We start from the raw sequence: 26,405 nt of genomic DNA on the forward strand, positions 1-26,405 counted from the left end.
TTTTGGGAGGGATTGGGGGCAGGAGGAAAAGGGGACGACAGAGGATGAGATGGCTGGATGGCATCACCGCCTCGATGGATGTGAGTTTGAGTGAACTCCGGGAGATGGTGATGGACAGGGAGGCCTGGCGTGCTGCGATTCATGGGGTCACAAAGAGTCGGACATGACTGAGCGACTGAACTGAACTGATTGCATTTTGTTTGAAGCTTCTGAAGTCATCAATATACCGGCAAGTCTTCCTCACAAATAAACAATTTAGGTGCTTCTTTTTAAGCTCCTCAAAAGGTGCTTAATTAAGAAAATTAAAATGTACACAATATATCTTAAGAGAACGGGTTGTCACATGTAAGCAAAAAGCCAGATTTTTCCATATTAAAATAATGTGGAAAAAGCTGCTAATTGTTGGTTTCAACTGTAAAAGCACATTAAATTCATACAATGATGTGTCATTTTTAGTTACATAAAAGTCTAATTAGAACTTAGATCCAATTAGCAAATCCAAATGTGTTGAAAGTCTAATTATCAGAGATATTGCAGTCCTCTTGCCAAATTTAAAACCTTATGAAATTTCTTTTGAGTTTTTGTTCTCTTCTGAGGTCAACCAGTCAATCCTCAATTATTTTCATTGATGTGCACTTTTTCTAATTACTTCTTCAAGAAGAGTTTAATTTCATAGACCATATAATATTGGTGGAAAAAGATCTAAAACAAAGTAAAAAGCTAAATTTCCAATGCTCTATCCACCTTTTACAATTACATTACCTAATTCTAAGTAAATGAATAGCTTTTAGAATGTCATCTTATTCATGACTAGTAGATCTCAACTGCCAAAGTAAACACAGGGTTTTTTTTTTTTCTCCCTTGGAGTTATTTTTTAAGTTTGATGAACTTATTGTCAGTTTGCCTAAATAAATTACATTTGTTAGTGCCAACTTGAACACAGCATTTTGGTGTATTAACTAGTCAAAATATTTACTATTGGAATAACAACAAAACCTGATAAGCAGTTTGTTTCAATAATGCTCTGGACAAACAATTAAAAATATATAATTTCCAGCTTCTTCTTAATTATGTCTTCCTTTAAACAGAACTAAATGCAGTCAATGATTTAAAAATTCTAAAGTACTCTAGTAATGGGGGGTTTGAAATATTGATAATGAAATAGCATTTGGAGGAAGTAGAGGTGGTGGCTATATATTATCTTCTGACCTTGGCAGTGACTTAAACATTATCTGTTTTATATATATACAAAACAGATATATATATAAATATATATACATATATATAAATATATATACATATATATATATATATATATATATATATATATATATATATATATAATGTTTCTTTTCTCTCTCTCCTCTCTCTTTCACTTTTTTTTGTTTTTTTTACTCACACTGATTTCTTCCAGTGGCCATGCATGGCCACTAACCCCATCCTGCCTTTTGGAGAATTGCTTTCTTTTTTCATCCCTAGACAACTGCTTTCCCTTTTTCATCCCCCGACTTTTTTCATGACTCTGACTCTCTGGTTTAGCAATTGTTAATAATTGGTTGTTTGACCTGAGCCAACAAAAGCCCTCCCTTGGAGGTTTATTTTTAATATCAAGTGTGTGCATGGTGGGCAGATCAATAAGTTGATATGAAGTTTTTTTAATGTTTTGCCAGATTCTCTCATATATGCTACAGAACATATAATTTTCTCCTTTGCTTTATGAAGGTCTTTCACCTTTCTGTTTTCTTTCTTCTTTTTTGCCATCCTTCTAACATGTCTATGGATTATAGCACTTAGAAAGTTGAAAAGTTGTTCCTGTTCTTAATGAAAGCAGTCTAGATTTTAAGACTTAACTTTTTTTACTCAACTCAGGTATCCTTTCATATTCACCTGTTCTGATGCTTAATATTAGCTAAATGTTAGCTGTAGTCACCAAAAACTAGAGATGGAATTTTGACATAGAGAAATTCAGGATACAGACTCTCGGGAAAACTAGAAATAAAGAATATCACATATAAACACAGTCATAATAAAGAAATACTAATTTCTACATTGAATAGAACTTTTTTAAAAAACATTTTTTGTAATACTTTCTATGTGTCAGCCATGGTACTGGGGCTTTTCATGTGTGTGAGTTCTTAGTCATTCAGTCGTGTGCAACTCTTTGGAACTCCATGGACTGTATCCCACCAGGCATCTCTGTTCATGGGATCTTTCAGGCAAGAATACTGGAGTGGGTTGCCATTTCCTTAGGCTGCCACATAGCATTAAGCAGAGTTCCATGTGCTATACAGTAGGTCCTTGTTGGTTATCCATTTTAAATATAGCAGTGTGTACATGACCATCCCAAACTCTTAATTGATATTTTGGCAATAAAATTTAAAAGGCAAATTATCACCATTATCATCATTTTTATAAAAATAATTATAACACATACATAGTGCACATGCATGAATGCTCAGTCACTCAGTCATGTTTGACTCTCTGCAACCCTATGGACTGTTAGCCCACCAGGCTCCTCTGTCCATGGGATTTTCCCAGCAAGAATACTGGAGCAGGTTACCATTTTCTTCTCTAGGGGATCTTCCTGATCCAGGGATGGAACCCAGGTCTCCTGAGTCTCCTGCATTGCAGGTGGATTCTTTACTGCTGAGCCACCAGGAAAGCCCCACGTAGTGCATAGTATGTACTAATCATCTGTAAAGTGAAATCGCTCAGTCATGTCCAACTCTTTGTGACCCCATGGACTGTAGACTATCAGGCTCCTCCATCCATGGGATTTTCCAGGCAAGAATACTGGAGTGTGTTGCCATTTCCTTCTCCAGGAGATCTTCCCAGCCCAGAGACTAAACTTGGGTCTCCTGCATTGTAGGCAGACGCTTTACTGTCTGAGCTACTAGGAGCTGTGCATATATTGATAACTTTATTTCGCAAAACCACCAAATGATGAAGGTATCAATATTACTCCATTATAATGAAAATGCTGATTTTATACATCTTTTTGAAGGATTACTCAAGGGTTGAGATTCCTTAATTTCTGTTCATACCCAAGAATCTCCCTGAGATTCACTTCAAGCTATTCTGTTTGATTATAAAAACTCCTTCCAATAATAGCCATAAAAATGGGTTAGGTTCGCATAGATCCAAACTGAATTTGTCTCTACAGTGGGTCATAGCCCTTGCAGCAGAGCAAGATTGACAGGAAAATTGTTAGATAAAATCTAGATTTTCACTCAGGTTTAAGTGTCAGACTTAACTAACAACTTCTCTGGTTCGTTGTTTGAAATGTTTTTAGCTTAACTTTGCTTCAGAGGTTGTTTTTGTCTGGTTGTGTTGTTTTTGTTTTAAACAATGAGACCAGAGACTAACAAAGATAATACAAAATTTCATACTATCTATTTGGCTGGGCATTTTCTAAGTAAAAATAATAAAAGTGGGCCCTGCAGCACATGAGATTTACAGAAAGTCGCACTGCTGATGGCAAAACAAGATGCATTATCTTCCATGGTCTGACCGTCTAGAGGACATTTAGAAGGGATTAAAAAATAAAGACCAACTCAATTTCCTTTCAATTACAGTATATAGATTTCCTATAGTGTTTTCTGGTGATTGCCTAAAGTCATTTTAAAATCTTAAAATGCTTAATGCTTTAATTATTTCCTTCACTGAAGCTTTAGCAATAATAACCTTGCAGCTTTCTGTTCAAATCAGTGTAATATCTGTGTTCGACAAACTGGCTGATGTATGTGCACGAGCACAGTAGCATGCTCCTAACATCATGTACTGTGTCATTAGGAAATGACCAGGTTTCAGACATTTCCTCTTTCCCCTCCATGTTTCCACTTTTCATTTTTCCATGGGCTTTAAAGGGTGACATTTGACTTGGGCTTTACATCACTATTTTTCAGGCAGTGTTTCAATGTCAAAAAGAGCTGAACTGTTCAACTTCAATTTTACACTCACTAGTTTGTAGGCTTTAATAACAGGAGTTAAGAGAGCTCTTAATTGAATACCAAACAATTCCCTACATGTATTACACTGTATTCATAGGGAGCCAGCCCAGACAGGTTATAGCACCATAGCTTCAGCTTCAGGACACGAAATATCCACAGCACTGGGGACCTTGCACTCCCCAAAACTACATTTGCTTTCTCAGCCTTCAAAGGAAAAGAGGGAACAACAAAAGCTGGGCAAAGTGCCTGAAAGCTAGCCATTTAGAAATGCACAGCGTTATTCGGTAGGTATTATTTCTGTAATGGGATAGAAAGTGTAAGAAAAAAATACATATGGCAGGTTGACTCAGATACATGTTTTATAGAGTTAAATTGGAATTTTTTTTTGACATGCATAGAAATGCAGTGTGCCAGTAATCCTTCCAATGATACTTTTCTTTATGGTATTTCCACCTGTAAAATAGGTTCGATTTGTTAGACTTGCTCACTGGGGGATGATTACTTCCTCCTAAGATTTTATTCCTACAGCTTGGTCATTACCATGAAGTAAGAGTCATTCTTTAGATTACATGGAATAGCCTTAGCACTTGAGTTTCCTTCAGGAGAAAATGAAAAGTCAGAAAAAAAAAATTACCTGTTTCCACAGCTTATATCTCCCTGCCCACTGCTGAAGACAAAACCTTCTGGACTATTTAACAATGTACATGTACGACAAGACAAACTTGTTAACTGATTTCCATAAATTAAGAATATCAACATGGAATATAGATATTAAATATATACAGGAATTTATTTGTATATTTATATAAATACATATAAAATATAGTTCAAAAGTGTTTATGGCCGCATTATAACCACTTCCAGTCATCAGCTGGTATTTGACTGGTTTAATGATCTATATCTCTATCCGTTCAGTCGTGACCAACTCTTTGTGATCCCATGGACTGTATCCAGCCAGACTTCTCTGTCCATGAAATTCTCTAGACAAGAATACTGGAGTGGGTTGCCATTTCCTTCTCCAGGGATCTTCCCAACCTAGAGATTGCGTCTCCCGCATGGCAGGCAGATTCTTTACCGTCTGAGCCATCAAGGAAGACGGTTTAATGATGCTCTGCCATTGTTATATGTTTTCCCTTCTTTTATAATTCTCAGTGTAAAATTACTATTACATAATATTTAGAGAAAATATCGCATAGCAGTTAAGATCAGGAACTCTGGAACCAGACTGTGTTCAAGGACCTGCTCTGATAATTGCTGGGTGTGGCCACTGGGGCTCTGATCCCTCTCAAATAGGAAGAATAAAAATTACTTCCTCATAGGGCTGGTGGGACTATTAACTGACTTAACGTATGTTAAACATTTAGAAATGTTCCTGGCACATAAAGACTAGAGAATTGTTCATTATTATTATTCCTATGTAATCAGCATGTTTTATTCCTCTCCCAGCCTTATCATCTGGAGTCACTCACTTGTTTCAGTGATGAAACTTACCTCAAAAGTGTGGTTCTCAACTTTGGCTGCACATTAGAATGATCTGAAAGCTTTATACAATTCTGATGTCCTGCCTAACCCCAGAACAATTAAATCCTAATGTCCACTACTCTAAAACTTGATCTAACATCCAGGGAATGCAATCCCACAAAATGGCTACTTAACCTTATTGACTAAAGGCATCCTTTTTACTGGCTTCCTTTGCAAAAGCTAACTAGTGACACTTTCTCAAATAAACAGGCTCTTTTATTTTTCTTGTTTTAAGTAGTACAGGAGACAATGAACTCTGAACCTGAATAACGCTTACCTTGTCTGCTGTTGTAGTCCTAGTCCTTATCATAGCTTTGGTGTGTTGGTACATGATTGGTCCTAATAGAGATCTGATAAATGAAATGCATATATTACAATTCCTGCTGTCCTCTTTATTATTCTACCTTTTGGGCTTTCCAGTTTGACATGAATAAAAACCAAAATATCCCCAATCTGATACTGTGTTCAACTATATAATATTATATCTCTGACAATTTTTGTGATTCTTCAGGACAATTGCACCATACTAAAATTCAGTTAGCTCTCTTTTTCTTTATGATCAGAATTTTCTTCCAAATAACATTTTGGCACTTATTGATTATTATCTGATAAAAGCGGTTGGATTTCTTCTCTTTCATTCCATGCTACCTTGAGGTATTTTAAAGGGGATCTTCATTTTAAAACCACATTAGGAGTGTCAATCTTTCCTATGTCTTCATCTTAATGATCTGCAGGTGCCCAATGCCTTCTACAATAGTGTTTTGTAAAACACTATTGTAGTTTTACAATTATTTATTGTAGTAAAACAATTATTTTTATAAAACTTTCATGATTTAATTAAAGTTATTGCACTTTAGATCTTTGTTCCCAAACAACCAAAACCTTATGCCTAGATGTATCCTTATGCTCTACTGTCTCTTTAATATCTGTTTAGATATCTCAAAGGCACCTCAAATATCACAAGAGTAGGCTCATAAAATTCACCTTTACCAGTTCCACTAGCCAGCAACTAAGAAGTCAGTCTTATCATCTCTCAATACTTTATCCATTGCCAGTTTGCAATTTCAAGTCCTTAAAAAACAAAACAAAACTTTCAAACCCACTTCACTTCATCTCCTTACCACCATCCTAGTCCAAGCTAATTTTATAGCTTCTCTTTTACAATCTTTACACTGCAAACATAAACATACATTTTGATATGATGTCCTCTCCTATGATCTTTCTGTAGGTTTCTATGTTTCTCAAGACAAAGACTAAACTTCTAATACGACCAATCAAGACCTCTGTGATTTGTCACATTTTAGAGTCACAGTCTCAGGTCATGTCACATTCCCTCTCATTCTTTAGGCTCCAATCACTAGTCTTACTTCAAATTTCTTGAGTTAGACATAATCTTCTTGCCTTAAGGATTAACCACTTGAGAAGTTAAAAAAAGTCCCAATGCCAAAGCCATATGCCATGTTAAATAAATCAGAAAGTGTTGAAAGCGTTAGTCACTCAGTCATGTCTGACTCTTTGTGACCCTGTGGACTGTAGTCCGCCAGGCTCCTCTGTCCATGGGGATTCTTCAGGCAAGAATACTGGAGTTGGTTGCCATGCTTTCCTCCTTCCTGACCCAGGGATTGAACCTGGGTCTCCCACATTGCAGGCAGATTCTCTGATATCCAAGCCACCAGGGAAGCCCCAAATCAAAAATTCTGGGCAATTTTCAGGTATCAGTATTTTTCAAAAATTTCTAAGATGATTCCAAAGTTTAGTCAAATTTGGTAATCAATGGTTTTAAACATACAGTCTTACTTGATTGGAAGAATCTTAGAAACCTGCCATTCTTCAGTGAATCACTGAATTCACTCTTACTCATCCTATAGACCTCAATGCAAACAGCTACAGCCTGGGGGAAACCTTCCCTGACAATCTGATCCACCCCCAGGCTAGCTCATGTCCTTTCAATACAGCATCAAGTTCCTCTGTTTATAGTAATATCATAATTAGAATTTTAATCTGTATTTTATATTATTAACATTTATTGTGCCAATTATCTGTAAGTTTCCATGGAGTCAGGAAGATTGATGTTTTGTACCATTCACTTTATTAAATACATAATTCCTGGCACAAAGTGGGGCTTCAATTTTTATTGAGTACTAAACAAATTTAGATGATTTTTAAATGAGAAACTTAATATATCTTGCAGCAATCGCTGATTGTTTCTTAAATGATGTCTTAAATGAAGATCGTAATGATATGGCCAAGACACTGTGCTGTCAGCTAATAGCTGAGCTTTTTTTTGTTTGTTTTAATTTGGAAGGAAGATTTGCAACTCTCATTCTTCCTGGGTACAAATCGATGAACTCTGCATAAAGATCAGGGAATGCTTTTCAAAAACCTTCAATATGAGGAATTATGATCTTACCTAACTCTGTAGAGAGTAAGTTGTCATATTAGGACTATAATTGGAACAATTATATAAAAACAATAGCAATAATAAAAATAGGATGTAGCTTATGAAAGGTGCTTCTTCTATTCCAGCCCTCATTTTAAGGCATGTACTTATTCCATCTCAATAACAAGAGATTCACTGTATACCCAGGAAATACAAACTGTTGAAACTTTGGAGAATGAAACATCACCCATCTAGCAGAAAGCCCTCCTGAGAACAGAGAAGGCTCTTGAGAAATCCAGCCCCTGGCTAAAAACCTATATATGATTTTTTTTAAACCTGACCATAGGCAATTACAAAGCTTTACCTGACAGGTCTGTTGAAGGGAATTTCTGTCAAGAACTCAGGCCTTTTGGCCTGCCATACTTTTATTTATATCTGCGTTGTTAGCCTAGGAGCCTCTATTCAGAGGCCTCACTATTGGAACCCTGGGCTCTGAGAACATCCTATTCACAGAAAGGGGTAACCTTGAGAATATGTTATTTCATTATTAAATAACACCCAGTACTTGTCCATTCCTAGCCCTTCCTTTCTTCCTTCCTCTCCATTCCCCACTCAGGTCCATAAAACTGATCCTCTTGATTGGGATTCCTCCAGCAGTGACACAATTCCCCCATCCCATCTGCGCTGTTACACCGACTGTCTCTCAGTGTCATCCTATAGACAAAAGTTAAACATTTGGGAAGCAATGAGTTTTTTTTATAGACTTGCTTTTCCTTTGGCAGGGTTTCTGAAACCCAGGTTCGATACGTGGGTCACTAAGATCCCCTGAAGAAGGGAATGGAAACCCACTCCAGTATTCTTTCCTGGAGAATCCTGTGGGCAGAGGAGCCTGGTGGGCTTCAATCCATGGGGTGGCAAAGAGTCAGACACGATTGAGCAAATAACACTGTAATTTCCTATGGCAGTAGTGAGTAAAGCCTTAATTCCTACTTGTATTTTGACTTGCTGTCTTAATCAACTACACCCTCATTGTGGCAGGGCAGCTCTCCCAGCTCAGTCTTGACATCTCTCACTTTATAACGGCAGTTCATGTCTCCTGATACTTCCTATGAAGCAAGCATTGTCCCAAGTCTTGGATACCACTTAATTTGCTTTTCTGCTGTAATCTTATGTAGCCACTATAATTATACCCTAATTTTAATATATGAGAAAATTGAGATCAGAGAGTTTAAATGACCAGGTCACTCACCTAACAAGTGAAATAGTGAGGATTTAAACTCAGGCAGTTTAACCCCAGAAAACATTAGGTCTTTCTGACCTCAAGTAGCAAGATACTTCTCAGAAAATAATGCAGCAAGGGGGCTTAAAAACAGTCCTCATGGATTTTGAGTGCTCATTTCCCCAGTTTAGCTCTATTTGTGTTGTGGAGTCCATGAGAAACTGAAATTTCCTTATAACAACTTTTTTTTTTTTGGTCTCAACTATTTACTTTGGGTTTCTGTCACATAGGGTTCCCAAGTGGCTCTAGCGGTAAAGAATCTGCCTGACAATGCGGGAGATGGACAAGACACGGACGGGTTCCATTCCTGGGTTGGAAAGATCCCCTGGAGAAGGGCTTGCAACCCACTCAGTATTCTCGCCTGGAGAATCCTATGGACAGAGGAGCCTGGCGGGCTACTGTCCATAGGATTGCAAAGAGTCAGATACAACTGTAGTGACTTAGCATGCACATAGATTTACAGCTAAAGTATATGAACATTGTTCTAGGTGGTATGAATACATTCTATAACTAAGTCAATGTAGGAAAAGAAAGATATTTTTGAAAGGAGGGCAAACAGTAAAGAACATTAGATTGGGTGTTAGAAGGTTTTACTCCAAATAAGAATCGTACTTTTTGAGTCTTAGCATTTTCATCTGAAAGTGAAATGGTTTGTTAATGTAAATGAATTCCAAACTCATTTCTCACAACTCACAACTTGTTAGTGATTGGGTCTACTTTGTGGATAGATTTTTTTTGTCATATGAGCAAATCAATTTAAAAAACATTTAACAATACAGTATACTAATGCATATATATGGAATTTAGAAAGATGGTAACGATAACCCTGTATACGAGACAGCAAAAGAGACACTGATGTATAGAACAGTCTTATGGACTCTGTGGGAGAGGGAGAGGGTGGGAAGATTTGGGAGAATGGCATTGAAACATGTGAAACGTCATGTATGAAACGAGATGCCAGTCCAGGTTCAATGCACGATGCTGGATGCTTGGGGCTGGTGCACTGGGACGACCCAGAGGGATGGTGTGGGGAGGGAGGAGGGAGGAGGGTTCAGGATGGGGAACACATGTATACTAATTAAATAATTTTCTATTAAAGAAAAAAAAAAACATTTAAAACCAAGTAAGGATTATTGTTATTGACAAAGGGGAAACTCATGGAATCATTTATATCCTCCTATTAAACTGAAAGCCTCACAAAGGCAAAGATCTTAGTCAGGTTTATTTGTTGATGCAAACTAAGCACCTGTATGGTTCACACACAACAAATATTTGTTGAATGCATGAATGAGTCTTATTTTTCTCAAAGAATAAATTAAATTTCAGTGCCTCGAGGATTTTGCAGCACTCAAGTTTTATCTCAAGGTGAGGAATAGATCAGCTAATCTCATAAAATCCTGTCTAGCTTTGTGATTCTACAATTGTTTAATATGACTGGATATATACGAAGTGTCATTCCTGTGATGGACAAAGGAGGATTTCTCATTCAAATTTTCCAAAATAACTCTGACTAGAAGCAGTACAATCAGCCACTTCATTCAGTTTATCTGATGCTAATGCTGACATGACACTTTTGTCCAGGTCACCGTGTAATTCTTCCTTTCCAGCTCCCACTTAATCAGATCTGTGCTTACTTGCAAAATGAGGGTGGAGTGCTTGAATTTCCTGGGTAGCTGTGAATCATCAAATGATTGACTATGCCTCTAAGCATTCTTAACTAGTTCTGAATATAATTTTTATTTCATTGTAAAATATTACAAACATTCGAGCAATTGAAACTTCCATAAATCAGGCATGTTTTAAAATGCTGCTGCTTCTGCTGCTACTAAGTCGCTTCAGTCGTGTCCCACTCTGTGTGACCCCATAGACGGCAGCCCACCAGGCTCCCCTGTCCCTGGGATTCTCCAGGCAAGAACACTGGAGTGGGTTGCCATTTCGTTCTCCAGTGCATGAAAGTGAAAAGTGAAAGTGAAGTCGCTCAGTCGTGTCCGACTCTCCGCGACCCCATGGACTGCAGCCGACCAGGTTCCTCTGTCCATGGGATTTTCCAGGCAAGAGTACTGGAGTGGGGTGCCATTGCCTCTCAGTATACTTCAAAAAAGAGTTGATACTACTTTGTGGATTTATTTGTTTTTCTAATTGCTCTTCTCTAAACAGGATTCCCCCTATATACTTCCATTGGCAATTATTATCTATAATCGCATATATACTATAAGGATGAGAAAATGCAGGGGTTTGGAAAAGGTTAGAACTAACTAATCACAATAATCTGCAAGAGATTTAGCAATGGACAATCTAGTGAACTCTAATACAACACTGTACATAGTCTAAACACATTCTCTGTCACTCAACATTTATAATCAAGATACTTATTTATTAAAAACTTGCTGTGCTGGTATTATGAGATACAAGGAAATATAGAGCACATCATTTTTACAGCCAAAAGTGTGTGATCTTTTTGACATTTTAAAGCACGAACTTTTTTAAAAGAAAAAAGCTACAACAAAAAACTTCCACATATTCATAATTCCCAAAAGATGATATAAATTAGAAGTATTTAAATATGGGAGGTAATCTATGATAAAGGACTGGTTGGCATCAAAGAAAATTCCTAGAAAAAGCAGAGCATTGTAAAAGGAAAGAAAAAGCAGAGTACTGTATAAGTAGCTTGCAAGACAGCCACATATAATTCCTCCTATGCCTGTGCCTGCATAATAATCTTTCATCAACAGGCGTGGTCCATTTCCCTTTCCTGACTCTGGGGTTGCTTTATGACTTCATTCACCAACAGAATGAGGCAGAAGGGATGACACATGATTCTGAGCCTGGGCCTGGGTCTTAAGAGATCTTGTATTACTTTCCCCCCCATTTTTAGAAGCCAGAAAACAAGTTTTCAAAAAGGAATGGTTAGAATACTTGGTAATGACAGACTATGTGGAAAGAAAAAGAAACCACATGGAAGAGAACTAAATAACACCAATCAACAGCTAACGCCCAGGCACCAGACGTGAGTGACACCATCTTGGATTCTCTGGCCCCAGCTGAGTAATATCAGTCAACACCATGCGGAGCACAGCTGATCCATCCCCACTGGGCCAAGGCTGAATACCAGACCCACAGAATCCTTAGAAATAAAATAGCTTTTGCTTTAAGCCAATAATATTGGGGCTGTTTTGTTACTCAGTAATAAATAATTGAAACCCAAGGTTTATGGGAAGTCAATAGTTGCCTTTGCCTCTGAAGTTGACTGGAAATACTCAAGGCTTCTAGAAAGCAGTAGGAAGTTGAATATATATACATGTGTGAGGAATTTTCTTTTCTTTCCCCAATACCTTCCTTTATATTATAAAGCTTTAAAAAAGAGAGAGAGAGAGAGAAAGATGGTGGAGGAATAGGTGAACATGGAGTATATCCCTCTCCATTGATACATAGGGAATACAACTTCAGACACAGATGTGCATGGAGAACACCATCTGAGAGTAGACAGGAGTACCTGACCAGTGGAAAAGAATGTATAAACCACGCAAAACTCGGTAGGACGAAGGAACTGGGGGAAAAACAGGAGTGTTAGTAGGATTGGACCTGCCCTCAGCGGACGGGGGAACTAAAGCAGGTGTCCAATCCTCACATCAGGGCAACTATCTAAGTCAATGGAGAAATATTTAAGGCTGAGAGTGAAACAGCTGATCTGTGGCAGCCTAAATGGAATGAGAATCAGATAGTCCTGGCTGCAGCCATACATACCCCGGACAGGGACGCAGGTTCCCTGGAAGACACAGCAGGTGGGAGCTGGAGTTTAGGGATTGTGGGGCAATCCTACAGCAAGGACTGCTGTTGATTGTGGAGAGACCAATCGAGGGGATGTGAGGGAGGAGACTATGGTGGGAAATTCCTGTGGAGGAAAGCCAGGCAGCCATGGAAGCAAGGTGATACTGCTGAGTCATGAGTAGGGGGTGGTTCCATCACCATAGCCTCTCTCTCCTCACCTGCCAGTATCAGCAGCTGAACAATTGAGAGGCTAACCCATCAAGTGCCTGATGCACTGAACTACAGAGTAGGACCCCACCCAGGGTGACCTGTTAAATGCCTGATGTGTCGATCTATAGAGTAGGTCCCCAGCCAGGGGGACCCCTCTATGTGCCTGACTCACTGAACAACAGAAAAGGACCCCAGGCAAGGGAGTCCTCTAAGTTCCTGAATGGGCAGAGCTATGGAGAAAGACTAGCCAAAGAGGCCTTCTGATCAACAGCTACAAGAGGACTGAAAAAAGACTCTGGTAGGGCCATAACTCCTGCTGTGGAGGCATTATGTGTCCCTGTACGATTGGTGCCACCAGGGTATCCACAAGCCAAGCAGCTGTGCCACCTTCAACTCTCACTAAGGCAGACCTTCCACAGACAAAAAGTCTTGCATGTATGCACACAGGGTCACTTCAGTCGTGTCCAACTCTGCGACACTGTAGACTATGGCCTGCAGGGCTTCTCTGTCAGGGGAGTTCTCCAGGCAAGAATCAGTTGAGTTCAGCTCAATCACTTAGTCGTGTCTGACTCTTTGCGACCCCATGGACTGCATTACACCAGGCTTCCCTATCCATCACCAATTCCTGGAGCTTATTCAAACTCATGTCCATAGAGTCAGTGATGCCATCCAACTATCTCATCCTCTGTTGTCCCCTTCTTCTCCCACCTTCAATCTTTCCCAGCATCAGGGTTTTTTCAAGTGAGTCAGTTCTTTGCAGCAGGTGGCCAAAGGATCGGAGTTTCAGCTTCAGCATCAGCCCTTCCATTGAATACTAAGGACTGATTTTCTTCAGGATGGACCGGTTGGATCTCCTTGCAATCCAAGGAATTCTCAAGAGTTTCCTTCAACACCACAGTTCAAAAGCATCAATTCTTCAGTGCTCAGCTTTCTTTATAGTCCAACTCTCACACCCATACATGACTACTGGAAAAAACCATAGCTTTGACTAGACAGATCTTTGTACATAAAGTAATGTCTCTGCTTTTTAATAAGCTGTCTAGGTTGATCACAGCTTTTCTTCCAAGGAGCAAGTGTCTTAATTTCATGCCTGCAGTCACCATCTGCAGTGATTTTGGAGCCCCCCAAAATAAAGTCTCTCACTGTTTCCATTGTTTCCTCATCTATTTGCCATGAAGTGATGGGACCAGATTGCATGATCTTAGCTTTCTGAATGTTGAGCTTTAAGCCAACTTTTTAATTCTCCTCTTTCACTTTCATCAAGAGGCTCTTTAGTTCTTTGCTTTCTGCCATAAGAGTGGTGTCATCTGAATATCTGAGGTTATTGATAATTCTCCCAGCAATCTTGATTCCAGCTTGTGGTTCATCCAGCCCAGCATTTCTCATGATGTACTCTGCGTGTAAGTTAAACAAGCAGGGTGACATTATACAGCCTTTACCTACTCCTTTTCCTATTTGGAACCAGTCTGTTGCTCCATGTCCAGTTCTAACTGTTGCTTCTTTACCTGCATACAGATTTCTCAGGAGGCAAGTCAGGTGGTCCTGTATTCCCATCTCTTGAAGAATTTTTCACAGTTTGTTGTGATCCACACAGTTAAAGGTTTTGGTGTAGTCTTAAAGCAGAAGTAGATGTTTTTCTGGAACTCTCTTGCTTTTTGATGATCCAGCAGATGTTGGCAATTTGATCTCTGGTTCCTCTGCCTTTTCTAAATCCAGCTTGAACATCTGGAAGTTCACAGTTTATGTATTGCTGAAGGCTGGCTTCGAGAATTTTGAGCATTACTTTGTTAACATGTGGGATGAGTCCAATTGTGTGGTAGTCTGAGCATTCTTTGGCATTGCCTTTCTTTGGAATTGGAACGAAAACTGACCTTTCCAGTGGCCATTTCCTATGGCCACTGCTGAGTTTTCCAAATTTTCTAGTATATTGAGTGCAGCACTTTAACAGCATTGCCTTTTAGGATTTGAAATAGCTTAGCTTGGAATCCAGGCAAGACTACTGGAGTGTATTGGCCAATACTGGTTGCCATACCATTCTAGAGTATATGTCCTGCTGCCCTAGCCACAAATTCCCCTGACACTGTGGTGCTGCCAGAACCCCTGCAACCCAAGCAGCTGCGCCACCTCCACACCTGGCCCTCACAGAGACAGACCCAAGTCCTCCAGGGCAGCCTCAGGAAGCAAATCCCAGTGGACAACCCCATGTAGATGGAAATAAAACCACAATCAAAACTCAGGGGCAGTGTGGCTAAGGAAGAGGACACAAAAGCTTCCCACCAGCCATATAAGTTGCAGATTAAATCCACAGGATCAACAAGGCAGACTGTGTGTCTAAGGAAAATATAAAAGGAAACAGATCTCTCACAAAAGAAAACGCAGTAGTTCTGCTAGCTGTGGACACTGGAGGCAAGAACACACAGGAGTAGGGCTAATTTAGAATCTGAGCTGACCCCACAGCAGGTCCAGAGATCAGTACAGGGAGGTGAGGTACTTTATTTTTGTTGGACTGTTTTGATTTTGCTTATGGGTGTATATGTGTATATTCAGTCACACTTTTTATTATTACTATAAACCTCTGCCTCTATGTTGGGCTTTTGCAGTTCTGTGGAGTTTTCCTTTTTTCCTTTCTTCTTCCTTTTTTTTTTCTTTTCTCTTTTTTATAATTTTAATTTTTAAAAACCTATTCTATTTTTTCTACATTTATTTCTTGTATGCTTTTCCTACTGTTCTTCTCCCCTTGTAGTTAATCTTTAATGTATATAAATCTTCTTCGTCTATCTCTATTTAACTTTGCATGTCTATTCTTTCTTTCTCTCCTTTTATCTCAATATATTTGTTAATTTTGTTTTCACTGCTTTATTCTTCACTAGGCACCTTGCTTTAGTTTTGTTTTCCAGTCTGTGCTTTAGTTAGTTTTGTTCTTAACCGGTAAATATAATTTTTGATTCTCTCTGTTCCCATTTCCATCTACTGTACTTAATATTTGTTGGACTGTTTTGACTTTGCTTATGGGTATATATGTATATGTGTATATTCCATTATTTTAATTATTATGTGTCTGATTTTGTAACTGCCATATGTCTGTGGTTCCTGTTTGGTTTCTCATTTTTGGGTATTTGTTTTAATCTCACTCCCACATTGAAGGTCAGGAAGGGCGGCGGTGAGGAGATACCCCACATCCAAGGTAAGGAGCAATGGCTGCGCTTTGCTGGAGCAGCCGTGAAGAGATACCCCACGTCCAAGGTAAGAGAAACCCAAGTAAGATGGTAGGTGTTGCAAGAGGGCATCAGAGGGCAAACACACTGAAACCATAACACAGAAAACTAGTCAATCTAATCACGCTAGGTTCACAGCCTTGTCTAACTCAATGAAACTAAGCCATGCCCGTGGGGCAACCCAAGATGGGTGGGTCATGGTGGAGAGATCTGACAGAATGTGGTCCACTGGAGAAGGGAATGGCAAACCACTTCAGTATTCTTGCCTTGAGAACCCCATGAACAGTATGAAAAGGCAAAATGATAGGATACTGAAAGAGAAACTCCCCGGGTCAGTAGGTGTCCAATATGCTACTGGAGATCAGTGGAGAAATAACTCCAGAAAGAATGAAGGGATGGATCCAAAGCAAAAACAATACCCAGCTATGGATGTGACTGGTGATAGAAGCAAGGTCCAATGCTGTAAAGAGCAATATTGCATAGGAACCTGGAATGTCAGGTCCATGAATCAAGGCAAATTGGAAGTGGTCAAAAAAGAATGGCAAGAGTGAATGTCAACATTCTAGGAATCAGCAAACTGAAATGGACTGGAATGGGTGAATTTAACTCAGATGACCATTATATCTACTACTGCGGGCAGGAATCCCTCAGAAGAAATGGAGTGGCCATCATGGTCAACAAAAGAGTCCAAAATGCAGTACTTGGATGCAATCTCAAAAACGACAGAATGATCTCTGTTCGTTTCCAAGGCAAACCATTCAATATCACAGTAATCCAAGTCTATGCCCCAACCAGTATCTCTGAAGAAGCTGAAGTTGAAAGGTTCTATGAAGACCTACAAGACCTTTTAGAACTAACACCCCCAAAAGATGTCCTTTTCATTATAGGGGACTGGAATGCAAAAGTAGGAAGAAAAGAAACACCTGGAGTAACAGGCAAATTTGGCCTGGGAATACAGAATGAAGCAGGGCAAAGACTAATAGAGTTTTGCCAAGAAAATGCACTGGTCATAACAAACATCCTCTTCCAACAACACAAGAGAAGACTCTATACATGGACATCACCAGATGGTCAACACCGAAATCAGATTGATTATATTCTTTGCAGCCAAAGATGGAGAAGCTCTATACAGTCAACAAAAACAAGACCAGGAGCTGACTGTGGCTCAGACCATGAACTCCTTATTGCCAAATTCAGACTTAAATTGAAGAAAGCAGGGAAAACCACTAGACCATTCAGGTATGACCTAAATCAAATCCCTTATGATTATACAGTGGAAGTGAGAAATAGACTTAAGGGCCTAGATCTGATAGATAGAGTGCCTGATGAACTATGGAACGGGGTTCGTGACACTGTACAGGAGACAGGGATCAAGACCATTCCCATAGAAAGAAATGCAAAAAAGCAAAATGGCTGTCTGGGGAGGCCTTACAAATAGCTGTGAAAAGAACAGAAGCGAAAAGCAAAGGAGAAAAGGAAAGATATAAGCATCTGAATGCAGAGTTCCAAAGAATAGCAAGAAGAGATAAGAAAGCCTTCTTCAGCGATCAATGCAAAGAAAAGGAGGAAAACAACAGAATGGGAAAGAGGAGGAATCTCTTCAAGAAAATCAGAGACACCAAAGGAACATTTCATGCAAAGATGAGCTCGATAAAGGACAGAAATGGTATGGACCTAACAGAAGCAGAAGATATTAAGAAGAGACGGCAAGAATACACAGAAGAACTGTACAAAAAAGATCTTCATGACCCAGATAATCACGATGGTGTGATCACTGACCTAGAGCCAGACATCCTGGAATGTGAAGTCAAGTGAGCCTTAGAAAGCATCACTATGAACAAAGAAGTGGAGGTGATGGAATTCCAGTTGAGTTATTCCAAATCCTGAAAGATGATGCTGTGAAAGTGCTGCACTCCATATGCCAGCAAATTTGGAAAACTCAGCAGTGGCCACAGGACTGGAAAAGGTCAGTTTTCATTCTAATCCCAAAGAAGGCAATGCCAACGAATGCTCAAACTACCGCACAATTGCACTCATCTCACACGCTGGTAAAGTAATGCTCAAAATTCTCCAAGCCAGGCTTCAGCAATATGTGAACCGTGAACTTCCTGATGTTCAAGCTGGTTTTAGAAAAGGCAGAGGAACCAGAGATCAAATTGCCAACATCTGCTGGATCATAGAAAAAGCAAGAGAGTTCCAGAAAAACATCTATTTCTGCTTTATTGACTATGTCAAAGCCTTTGACTGTGTGGATCACAATCAACTGTGGAAAATTCTGAAAGAGATGGGACTACCAGACCACCTGACCTGCCTCTTGAGAAATCTGTATGCAGGTCAGGAAGCAACAGTTAGAACTGGACATGGAACAACCAGACTGGTTCCAAATAGGAAAAGGAGCTCGTCAAGGCTGTATATTGTCACCCTGTTTATTTAACTTATATGCAGAGTACATCATGAGAAATGCTGGACTGGAAGAAACACAAACTGGAATCAAGATTGCCGGTAGAAATATCAATAACCTCAGCTATGCAGATGACACCACCCTTATGGCAGAAAGTGAAGAGGAACTAAAAAGCCTCTTGATGAAAGTGAAAGTGGAGAGTGAAAAAGTTGGCTTAAAGCTCAACATTCAGAAAACGAAGATCGTGGCATCTGGTCCCACCACTTCATGGGAAATAGGTGGGGAAACAGTGGAAAGAGTGTCAGACTTTATTTTTCTGGGCTCCAAAATCACTGCAGATGGTGACTGCAGCCATGAAATTAAAAGACGCTTACTCCTTGGAATGAAAGTTATGACCAACATTGACAGCATATTAAAAAGCAGAGACATTACTTTGCCAACAAAGGTTCGTCTAGTCAAGGCTATGGTTTTTCCTGTGGTCATGTATGGATGTGAGAGTTGGACTGTGAAGAAGGCTGAGCACCAAAGAATTCATGCTTTTGAACTGTGGTGTTGGAGAAGACTCTTGAGAGTCCCTTGGACTGCAAGGACATCCAACCAGTCCATTCTGAAGGAGACCAGCCATGGGATTTCTTTGTAGGGAATGATGCTAAAGCTGAAACTCCAGTACTTTGGCCACCTCATGTGAAGAGTTGATTCATTGGAAAAGACTCTGATGCTGGGAGAGATTGGGGGCAGGAGGAGAAGGGGACGACAGAGGATAAGATGGCTGGATGGCATCACTGACTCGATGGACATGAGTCTGAGTGAACTCCGGGAGTTGGTGATGGACAGGGAGGCCTGGCGTGCTGGGATTCATGGGGTCGCAAAGAGTCGGACACGACTGAGCGACTGATCTGATCTGATCTAATGTCATACAAATCACTTGTGGAATCTTTGACCCTGACCAGAGATCAAGCCCAGAGCCTTTGGACTGGGAGCACTGAGTCCAAGACCATAGGCCCTAGACTACCAGAGAACTAACCCTAGGGAGTATCAAATAGTGAGAAATCATACAAAGGAAACCACTTGAATACAAGACCCGGCATCACCCAACCACCAGTAGCACCCTGTACACCTCATCTAAACAAACAAAACAAAAATATAAACCTAATTATCAGCAGACAAGATTACCATCCCAGTCTTGCCCATGAGAGAAAAAACAAACAAACAAACAAATAAACAAACACAGTCAGCACAAGTCTCACCCTATAAGAAGCTTTCATAAACCAATGGATCATACTTAGGAGGGCAGAAACCAAAAGGAATAAAAAAGTTCAACCTTGAAGCTTAGGAAAGTGAGACCTCAAACACAGTAAGTTAAGAAAAAAATGAAAATGCAAAGAAATACTACACAAATGAAGTAACAAACCAGAAATACAGAAGTCCAAATAAATGTAGGGGAAATAGCAAACTACCTGAAAAAGAATTCAGAATCCTGATAGTAAAGAAGATCAAAAACCTTGAAAACAAAATGGAGAAAATGCTATAATCAATCAACAAAGACCTAGAAGAATTAAAGAATAAACATACAACCCAGAGGGATGGTATGGGGAGGGAGGAAGGATGGGGGTTCGGGATGGGGGAACATGTGTATACCTGTGGCGGATTCATGTTGATGTATGGCAAAACCAATACAATATTGTAAAGTAAAAAAAAAAAAAAAAAAAGAATGAACCTATTAAAAGACTAAATTAAAAAAAAAAGGAATAAACATACAAACAACACAATTACTGAAATTAAAAATAATCTAGAAGGAATCAATAGCAGAATATCCAAAGCAGAAAAACGAATCAATGAGCTGGAAGATAAATGGTGGAAATAACTTCTGAAGAGCAGAAGAAAGTAAAAAGAATGAAAAGAACTGAGGACAGTCTCAGAGACCTCTGGGACAATATCAAACACACCAACATTCGAATTATAGGGGTCCCAGAAGAAGAGAGAAAGAAAGGGTATGAGAAAATTTTTGAAGAGATTATAGTTGAAAATTTATTCAACATGGAAAAGGAAATAGTCAATCAAGTCCAAGAGGCATAATGTGTCCCATAGAGGATAAACCCAAGGAGAAACATGCCAAGACACACACTAATCAAACTAACGAAGATTAAACACAAAGAAAAAAAATTTTTTAAAGCAGCAAAGGAAAAGCAACAAGTAACATACAAGGGAACAAACATAAAAGGGAAACCCCATACATTTATGCTGATCTTTCAACAGAAACTCTGCAGGCCAGAAGGGAATGGCAGGATATATTTAATGTACTGAAAGGGAAAAATCTACAACCAAGATTATAGTACTCAGCAAGGATCTCATTCAAAATTGATGGAGAAATAAAAAGCTTTTCAGACAAGCAAAAGTTAAGAGAATTCAGTACCACCAACCAGCTTTACAACAAATATTAAAGGAAATTATATAGTCAAGAAATACAAGAGAAGAAATAAATATCTACAAAAATCAACCCAAACAATTAAGAAAATGGCAATAGGAACATATATATCAATAATTACTTTAAACGTAATTGGATTAAATGCTCCAACTAAAAGACACAGACTGGCTGAATGGATAAAAAACAAGATCCATACATATGCTGTCCATAAGTAACCCACTTCAAACACATATAGACTGAAAGTGAGAGGATGGAAAAATATATTAATGCAAATGGGAAGCAAAAGAAAGCTGGAGCAGCAACCCTCATATCAGACAAAATAGATCTTAAAATAAAGAAGATTATAAGAGATAAGGAAGGACACTACATAATGATCAAGGGATCAATCCATGGGGAAGACAAAACAATTGTAAATATCTATGCACCCAACATAGGAGCACCTCAATACATAAGAAAACACTAACAGATATAAAAGGAGAACTCTACAGTAACACAATAATAATAGGAGACTTTAACACCCCACTCACACCATTGGACAGATCATCAAAACAGAAAATTAACAAGGAAACACAAGTCTAAAATTAGCTGAGATGGATCTCATTGATATCTTCAGGACATTTCATCCAAATGCAGAAGAATACACCTTCTTCTCAAGTGCACATGGAACATTTTCCAGGACAGACTACATCTTGGGTCACAAATCAAACCTCAGTAAATTTAAGAAAACTGAAATTGTATCAAGCATCTTCTCCAACCACAATGCCTTGAGACTAGATATCGATTACAAGAAAAAAACTGTAAAAAACACAAACACATGGGGATTAAACAACACATTTCTTAATAATCAACAGGTTACTGAAGAAATCAAAAGGGAAGTCAAAAAAATTTCTAGACACAAATGACAAAGAAAACACGATATCTCAAAATCTATGGGATTCAGCAAAAGCAGTTCTAAGAGGGAAGTTTATAGCAATAGAATCCTACCTCAAGGGACAAGAAAAACATCAAATAGACAACCTAAATTTATGCCCAGAACAACTGGAAAAAGAAGAGCAAAAACCCAAAATTAGTAGAAGGAAAGAAATCATAAAGATCTGAGCAGAAATAAATGAAAAAGAATTGAAAGAAACAATAGTAAAGATTAATAAAACTAAAAGTTTGTTTTTGAGAAGATAAAATTGACAAGCCAGACTCATCAAGAAAAAAAGAGAGAAGATCTAATCAACAAAATTAGAAATGAAAAAGGAGGGGTTACAACAGACAATGAAGAAATACAAAGGATTACAAGAGACTATTATGAACAACTATATGGCAATAAAATGGATATTCTGGAAGAAATGGACAGATTCTTAGGAAAGTTCAATCTTCCAAGACTGAACCAGGAAGAAATAGAAATTATGAGCAACTGAATTGCAAACACTGAAATTGAAGCTGTGATAAAAAATCTTCCAAAACACAAAAGCCCAGGACCAGATGGCTTCACAGGAGAATTCTATCAAATATTTAGAGACGGGCTAATGCCTATTGTTTTAAAACTCTTTCAGAAATTGCAAAGGAGCACTTCCAAACTCATTCTACGAGGCAACCATCACCCTAATACCAAAACCAGACAAAGACAACACAAAAAGAGAAAACCACAGGCCAATATCACTGATGAACATAGATGCAAAAATCCTCAACAAAATTTTACCAAACAGAATTCAGCAACACATCAAAAAGCTCATACATCATGATCAAGGTGGGTTTATTCCTGGAATGCAAGGATTCTTCAGTATATGCAAATCAATCAATGTGATACATCATATTAACAAACTGAAAGATAAAAAACATGATCATCTCAATAGATGCAGAAAAAGCCTTTGACAAAATTCAGCACCCATTTATGATGAAAACTCTTCAAAAAATGGGCATAGAATGAAGCTACCTCAACAATATTAAAGGCCATATATGATAAGATTACAGCAAACATTATTCTCAATGGTGAAAAACTGGAAGCATTCCCCCAAAGATCAGGAACAAGACAAGGGTGTCCACTTTCCCCACTATTATTCAACATAGTTCTGGAAGTCCTAGCTACAGCAATCAGAGAAGAAAAAGAAATAAAAAGAATCCAGATCAGAAAAGAAGAAGTAAAGCTCTGTTTGCAGATGACATGATACTGTATATAGAAAACTCTAAAGATAGTATCAGAAAATTACTAGAGGTAATCAGTGAATTTAGCAAAGTTTCAGGATTCAAAATCAATACACAGAAATCCATTGCATTTATATATACTAACAATGAATAATAAGAAAGAGAAATTAAGGATTCAATCCCATTCACTATTGCAACAAATAGAATTAAATATCTAGGAATAAACCTACCCAAGGAGACAAAAGAACTGTACCTAGAAAATTATAAGACACTAATGAAAGAAATCAAAGACTACATAAACATTCCATGTTCCTGGGTAGAAAGAATCAATGCTGTGAAAATGACTGTACTACCAAAGGCAATGTACAGATTCAATGCAATCTTTTTCAAATTCCAATGACATTTTTCAGAGAACTAGAACAAAAAATTTCACAATTCATATGGAAACACAAAAGACTCTGAATAGCCAAAGAAGTCTTGAGAAAGAAGAATGGAATTGGAGGAATCAACCTTCCTGACTTTAGATTATACTACAAAGCTATAGTCATCCAGACAGTATGGTACTGGCACAAAAATAGAAATATAGACCGATGGAACAAGATAGAAAGTCCAGAAATAATCCCATGCACCTATGGGCATCTTATTTTTGACAAAGGAGGTAATATACAATGGGGCAAAGACAGCCTCTTCAATAAATGGTGCAGGGAGAACTTGATGGCTACATGTAAAAGAATGAAATTAGAACACTTCCTAATACCATACACAAGGATAAACTCAAAATGGATTAAACACCTAAATGTAAGACCAAAAACTATAAAACTCTTAGAGGAAAACACAGGCAGAACACTTGATGACATAAATCAAAGCAAGATCCTCCATGACCCACCTCCTGCTGCTGCTGCTGCTACTGCTGCTGCTAAGTTGCTTCAGTCATGTCTGACTCTGTGCGACCCCACAGATGGCAGCCCACCAGGCTCCACCACCCCTGGGATTCTCCAGGCAAGAACACTGGAGTGGGTTGCCATTTCCTTCTCCAATGCATGAAAGTGAAAAGTGAAAGTGAAGTCGCTCAGTAAGTGTCCGACTTTTTGTGACCCCACGGACTACAGCCTACCAGGCTCCTCCATCCATGGGATTTTCCAGGCAGGAGTAATGGAGTGGGTTGCCATTGCCTTCTCCATGACCCACCTCCTAGAGTAATGGAAATAAAAACAAAAGTAAACAAGTTGGACCTGATTAAACTTAAAAGCTTTTGCACAGCAAAGGAAACTATAAGCAAGGTGAAAAGACAACCCTCAGAATGGGAGAAAATAATAGCATAAAACAACTGACAAAGAATTAATTTCCAAAATACACAAGCAGCTCATATAACTCAATACCAGAAGAACAAACAACCCAATCAAAAAGTGTGAAGAAGACCTAAACAGACATTTCTCCAAAGAAGACATACAGATGGCTAACAAACACATGAAAAGATGCTCAACCTCACTCATTATTAGAGAAATGCAAATCAGAACTACAATGAGATATCACCTCACACAGGTCAGAATGGCCATCATCAAAAAGTCTACAAACAATAAATGGGGGAGAGGGTGTGGAGAAAAGGGAACACTCTTGCACTGTTGGTGGGAATGCAAATCGATACAGCCACTAGGAAAGACGGTATGGAAATTCCTTTAAAAACTAGGAATAAAACCACCATATGACCCAGCACTCCTAGGTTTCCCAGGTTTCCCTGAGGAAACCAAAACTGAAAAGACATATATGTCCCATTGTTCATTGCAGAGCTATTTACAATAGGTAGAATGGAAGCAAACTAGATGTCCATCGATAAATGAATGGATAAAGAAGTAGTGGTATATATACCCAATGAACTATTACTCAGCCATAAAAAGGAACACACTTGAGTTAGTTCTAATGAGGTGGATGAACCTAGAACCTATTATACAGAGTGAAGTAAGTCAGAAAGAGAAAGATAAATATCATATTCTAACATATATATATGGAATCTAGAAAAATGGTACTGAAGAATTTATTTTCAGGGCAGCAATGGAGAAACAGACATAAAGAATAGACTCATGGACATGGGGAGAGGGAAAAAAACCAAACACTATGATGTGCTGTGGTATATAAAAGCAATATATATCTAAATGTAATAAAGAAAATGTTCCCTACTGTGATTCATATAGACATTTCTACATGCACTTTCATCTTTGTAGTGACTGAAACACTTTCAAAATTGTCTATGATTTGCAAAATAAGGCAGATTAGATCATGATTTGTTTTCTGTAGCTGCCATAATAAATTACCACAATTTCAGCAGTTTAAACAGCATAAATTTGTTCTCTCACAGTTCTAGAGAATAGATCTGAAATCAAGATGTTGTCAGGGCTCTGTTTTCTCCAAAGCATCTAGATGAGAATCTTTCCTTGCCTTTTCCAGTTTCTGGTGGGTCCGGGCAGTCCTCAGCTTGTGGCTGAGAAATTCCAATCTCTGTCTCTTAGGTCTTTACACAGCCACTCCGACTTTGTCCTTTTCTGTCTTAAATATTCCACCATCTTTCTAAGGATATTTACGGTCTGCCTGGATAATCTACGGTGATTTCATTTTGAAGTCTTTATATTAGTTATATGTGCAAAGGCCTTTCTCCCAAATAAGCTCACATTCACAGGTTTCAGGGGTTAGTTCATGGACATTTTTTTTTTTTTTTGGCAGGGGTATAGGGGATGACCATTCAGTCAGTACAGATCATAGTTCATAAATCCTCATTTTAGTATCAAGGTTTTTTGTTGTTTAGTTTTGGAGATTTTTGGCTGATTGCTTTAAATTTCCTCAAATTAGAATCAAGAAAGCACTTACCAAATAATGATGAGTTTGCTCTTGCCACACATCTCAAACAAGACTCCTGTAGTACTTATTATCTGGGCTAATTAACCTAATTTTTAGTCACTGACCTACTTATTTCCCCCAGCAGAACCATCTTTTTTACTTATAATACCTGCAGCACTTTTGTATTACTAACATACAATATATAGCCAATAAATGGCTTTGATCCAAATATTTGTTTCTTTATCCTCAATACATTGCACTTGGTTTAATAAATGTATGGGCAAAGCAGGAGAA

General features: G+C 38.5%; 1 protein-coding gene across 1 annotated transcript in view; it reads right to left on the bottom strand.

Annotated features, from left to right (window-relative positions):
• GRID2 (glutamate ionotropic receptor delta type subunit 2) overlaps positions 1 to 26,405 on the bottom strand; it is a 1,601,453-nt gene that overhangs the window by 393,966 nt on the left and 1,181,082 nt on the right. The window lies entirely within an intron of this gene.

The sequence above is a fragment of the Bos taurus genome, chromosome 6, assembly GCF_002263795.3.
Source record: "Bos taurus isolate L1 Dominette 01449 registration number 42190680 breed Hereford chromosome 6, ARS-UCD2.0, whole genome shotgun sequence".
NCBI lineage: Eukaryota > Metazoa > Chordata > Mammalia > Artiodactyla > Bovidae > Bos > Bos taurus.